Raw genomic sequence first — 5,464 nt, forward strand, 5'->3', positions numbered from 1 at the left:
TGAAAACAGGGCACAACGTTCGCTCTTAGAAAAACAGAGCACCAGCATTCACTCTCTTAGAAAAACAGAGCACAATATTTCAGATCTTAGAAAACAGAGCACTGGTTCCTCTCTTAAACAGAGCTGTGTTCAGTCTCTTAGAAAAACAGGGCACCAACATTCCTGGATTAGAAAAACAGGCACAATATTCAGTCTCTTAAAACAGAGCACCAACATTCAGTCTCTTAGAAAAACAGAGGACATTTTCCAACGTTTCAATCTCTTAGAAAAACAGAAACAACGTTTCCTCTCTTAGAAAAACAATTGCACAACGTTCACTCTCTTAGAAAACAAGTGCACCAACGTTCTCTCTTAGAAAAACATAACATTCCTCTCTTGAAAAACAGGGCACCAACGTTTGCTCTTAGAAAACATTCAACGTTCTCTTATAAAACAGTGCGCAACGTTCACTCTCTTAGAAAAACAGGAGGCACAACGTTCAGTCTCTTAGAAAAACAGTGCACCAACGTTCACTCTTAGAAAAAGGGCTGTGTTCAGGGCACCAACGTTCCTCTCTTAGAAAAACAGGGCAACGTTCACTCTTGAAAACAGGGCACCAACGTTCACTCTCTTAGGACGCCAACGTTCAGTCTCTTAGAAAAACAGGGCACCAACGTTCAGTCTCTTAGAAAAACAGGCACCAATGTTTCAGTCTCTTTGAAAACAGGCACCAATGTTCAGTCTCTTAGAAAAACAGGGAAACCCAATGTTCAGGTCTCTTAGAAAAACAGGGCACAAACGTTCAGTCTCTTAGAAAACAGGTACCAATGTTCAGTCTCTTAGAAAACAGGGCACCAATGTTCAGGCTCTTAGAAAAACAGGGGCACCAACGTTCACTCTCTTAGAAAAAAACAGGGCACCAATGTTCAGTCTCTTAGAAAAACAGGGCACAAACGTTCTTCTCTTAGAAAAACAGGGCACAAATGTTCAGTCTCTTAGAAAAACAGGGCACCAACGTTCAGGCTCTTAGAAAAACAGGGCACCAATGTTCAGTCTTTAGAAAAAACAGGGCACCAATGTTCAGTCTCTTAGAAAAACAGGGCACCAAATGTTCAGTCTCTTAAGAAAAACAGGGCACCAATGTTCAGGCTCTTAGAAAAACAGGGCACAAACGTTCAGTCTCTTAGAAAAACAGGGCACAAACGTTCAGGCTCTTAGAAAAACAGGGCACAAACGTTCAGGCTCTTAGAAAAACAGGGCACAAACGTTCAGGCTCTTAGAAAAACAGGGCACAAACGTTCAGTCTCTTAGAAAAACAGGGCACCAAATGTTCAGTCTCTAGAAAACAGGGAACCAACGTTCAGTCTCTTAGAAAAACAGGGCACCAATGTTCAGTCTCTTAGAAAACAGGGCACCAACGTTCAGCTCTTAGAAAAACAGGCACCAACGTTCAGTCTCTTAGAAAAAACAGGGGGAAAACCAACGTTCAGTCTCTTAGAAAAACAGGCACAAACGTTCAGTCTCTTAGAAAAACAGGGCACCAATGTCTCTTAGAAAAACAGTGGATAACAGGCACCAACGTTCAGTCTCTTTAAAAATCTCAGGTCTCTTAGAAAAACAGGGCACCAACGTTCAGTCTCTTAGAAAACAGGGCACCAATGTTCAGTCTCTTAGAAAAAACAGGGCACCAATGTTCAGTCTCTTAGAAAACAGGGCACCAAAGTCTCTTAGAAAAAACAGGGCACAAACGTTCAGGGAAAAACAGTCTCTTTCTTAGAAAAACAGGGCACCAATGTTCAGTCTCTTAGAAAACAGGCACTTAGAAAAATAGGTTTCAGTCTCTTAGAAAAACAGGGCACCAAATGTTCAGGCTCTTAGAAAAACAGGGCAACAACGTTCAGTCTCTTAGAAAAACAGTGCACCAACGTTCAGTCTCTTCAGGGCTCGTTCGGTCTCTTAGAAAAAAACAGGGGCACTTAGAAAAACAGGGTTCACAGTCTCTAGAAAAACAAACAAAACGTTCAGTCTCTTAGAAAAACAGGTTCAATGTTCAGTCTCTTAGAAAAACAGGGCACAAACGTCTCTTAGAAAAACAGGCTCTTAGAAAAACAGGGCACCAACGTTCAGTCTCTTAGAAAAACAAACAATGTTCATTTCAGTCTCTTTAGAAAAACAGGGCACCAACGTTCAGTCTCTTAGAAAAACAGGGCACCAACGTTCAGTCTCTTAGAAAAACAGGGCACAAACGTTCAGTCTCTTAAAACAACCAACGTTCAGTCTCTAGGAAAAACAGGGCAACGTTCAGTCTCTTAGAAAACAGGGCACCAACAGTCTCTTCAGGGCACCAACGTCTCTTAGAAAAACAGGGCAGGGTTCAGTCTCTTAGAAAACACCACGTTCAGTCTCTTAGAAAAACAGGCACCAACGTTCAGTCTCTTAGAAAAACAAACCAAGTTCAGTCTCTTAGAAAAACAGGCACCAACGTTCACTCTCTTAGAAAAACAGGGCACCAACGTTCAGTCTCTAGAAAAACAGGGCACCAACGTTCACTCTCTTAGAAAAACAGGGCACCAAACTCTCTTAGAAAACAGGCACCAACGTAGAAAAACAGTGCACCAACGTCTCTTAGAAAAAAAACACGGGCACCAAGGGTTCAGTCTCTTAGAAAAACAGGGCACCAACGTTCAGTCTCTCTTAGAAAACAGGGCACCAACGTTCACTCTCTTCTAGAAAACAGGGCACCAACGTTCAGTCTCTTAGAAAAAAAACGTTCAGTCTCTTAGAAAACAGGGCACCAACGTTCAGTCTCTTAGAAAACGTTCAGGAAAACAGGGCACCAACGTTCAGTCTCTTAGAAAACAAAAACGTTCAGTCTCTTGAAAACAGGGCACCAACGTTCAGTCTCTTAGAAAAACAGGTTCACTTAGAAAAACCGTTCAGTCTCTTAGAAAAACAGGGCACCAACGTTCAGTCTCTTAGAAAAACAGGCACCAACGTTCAGTCTCTTAGAAAAACAGGGCACCAACGTTCAGTCTCTTAGAAAAACAGGGCACCAACGTTCACTCTCTTAGAAAAACAGGAGTCTCACCAACGTTCAGTCTCTTAGAAAACAGGGCAAAAGTCTCTTAGAAAAACAGGGCACCAACGTTCAGTCTCTTAGAAAAACAGGGCACCAACGTTCAGTCTCTTAGAAAAACAGGGCACCAACGTTCACTCTCTTAGAAAAACAGGGCACCAACGTTCAGTCTTAGAAAAGTGCAGTTCACTCTTAGAAAAACACAAACGTTCAGTCTAGAAAAACAGTGCACCAACGTTCAGTCTCTTAGAAAAACAGTGTCTCTTAGAAAACAACCAACGTTCAGTCTCTTAGAAAAACAGGGCACCAACGTTCAGTCTCTTAGAAAAACAGGGCACCAACGTTCAGTCTCTTAGAAAAACAGGGCACCAACGTTCAGTCTCTTAGAAAAAGGTGCACCAATGTTCAGTCTCTTAGAAAAACAGGGCACCAACGTTTCACTCTTAGAAAAAAACAGGCACCAACGTTCAGTCTCTTAGAAAAACAGGGCACCAACGTTCAGTCTCTTAGAAAAACAGGGCACCAACGTTCAGTCTCTTAGAAAAAACGTTCAGTCTCTTTAGAAAACAGGGCACCAAATGTTCAGTCTCTTCTTAGAAAAACAGGGCACCAACGTTCAGTCTCTTAGAAAAACAGGGCACCAACGTTCAGTCTCAGTCTCTTAGAAAAACAGGGCAATGTTCAAGTTCAGTCTCTTAGAAAACAGGGCACCAACGTTCAGTCTCTTAGAAAAACAGGGCACCAACGTTCACTCTCTTAGAAAAACAGGGCACCAACGTTCAGTCTCTTAGAAAAACAGGGCACCAACGTTCAGTCTCTTAGAAAACAGGCACCAACGTTCACTCTTTAGAAAAACAGGCACCAACGTTCAGTCTCTTAGAAAACAGGGCACTCAACGTTCAGGTCTCTAGAAAAACAGGGCACCAACGTTCAGTCTCTTAGAAAAACAGGGCACCAACGTTCACTCTCTTAGAAGAACAGAGGCGCAATGTTCCAGTCTCTTAGAAAAACAGGGCACCAATGTTCCTCTCTGAAAAACAGTGCACCAACGTTCACTCTCTTAGAAAAACAGGGCAAAAATGTTCAGTCTCTTGAAAAACAGGGCACCAATGTTCACTCTCTTAGAAAAACAGGGCACCAACGTTCACTCTCTTGAAAAAACAAACCAATATTTCAGTCTCTTAGAAAAACAGTGCACCAACGTTCAGTCTCTTAAAAACAGGGCACCAATGTTCACTCTCTTAGAAAAACAAGTGCACCAACGTTGTTCTTAGAAAAACAGTGCACAACGTTCTTCTTAGAAAAACAGTGCACCAACGTTCACTCTCTTAGAAAAACAGAGCACCAATGTTCAGTCTCTTAGAAAAACAGTGCACCAACGTTCCTCTCTTAAAACAGGGCACCCAGTCTCTTAGAGGCACAACGTTCACTCTCTTGAAAAACAGTGCACCAATGTTCAGTCTCTTAGAAAAACATTGCACCAACGTTCACTCTCTCTTAGAAAAACAGGGCACCAATGTTCAGTCTCTTAGAAAAACAGGGCACCAACGATTTCACTCTCTTGCCAGAATAATGTTCAGTCTCTTAGAAAAACAGTGCACCAACGTTCCTCTCTTAGAAAAACAGAGGCACAACGTTCCTCTCTTAGAAAACATTGCACCAATGTTCACTCTCTTAGAAAAACAGGGCACCAATGTTTCAGTCTCTTAGAAAAACAGGGCCCCAATGTTCAGTCTCTTAGAAAAACAGGGCACCAATGTTCAGTCTCTTAGAAAAACAGAGGCACCAACGTTCCAGTCTCTTAGAAAAACAGTGCACCAACGTTCACTCTCTTAGAAAACAGTGCACCAACGTTCAGTCTCTTAGAAAAACAGGGCACCAACGTTCAGTCTCTTAGAAAAACAGGGCACCAACGTTCCAGTCTCTTAGAAAAACAGGGCATCAACGTTCAGTCTCTTAGAAAACAGGGCACCAACGTTCACTCTCTTAGAAAACAGAGGCACCAACGTTCACTCTCTTAGAAAAATAGTGCACCAACGTTCACTCTCTTAGAAAACAGTGCACCAACATTGTTCAGTCTCTTAGAAAAACAGTGCACCAATGTTCAGTCTCTTAGAAAAACAGTGCACCAACGTTTCACTCTCTTAAGAAAAACAGTGCACCAACGTTCAGTCTCTTAGAAAAACAGCACCAACGTTCCTCTCTTAGAAAAACAGCATAATGTTCCAGTCTCTTGAAAAACAGATTGCACCAATGTTCACTCTCTTAGAAAAACAGAGGGCACCAACGTTCAGTCTCTTAGAAAAACAGGCACCAACGTTCAGTCTCTTAGAAAAAACAGGGCACCAATGTTCCACTCTCTTAGAAAAACAGTGCACCAACGTTGCTCTCTTAGAAAAAACGGTGCAC

This window comes from Macrobrachium rosenbergii, chromosome 57 (genome assembly GCF_040412425.1).
Source record: "Macrobrachium rosenbergii isolate ZJJX-2024 chromosome 57, ASM4041242v1, whole genome shotgun sequence".
Lineage (NCBI taxonomy): Eukaryota > Metazoa > Arthropoda > Malacostraca > Decapoda > Palaemonidae > Macrobrachium > Macrobrachium rosenbergii.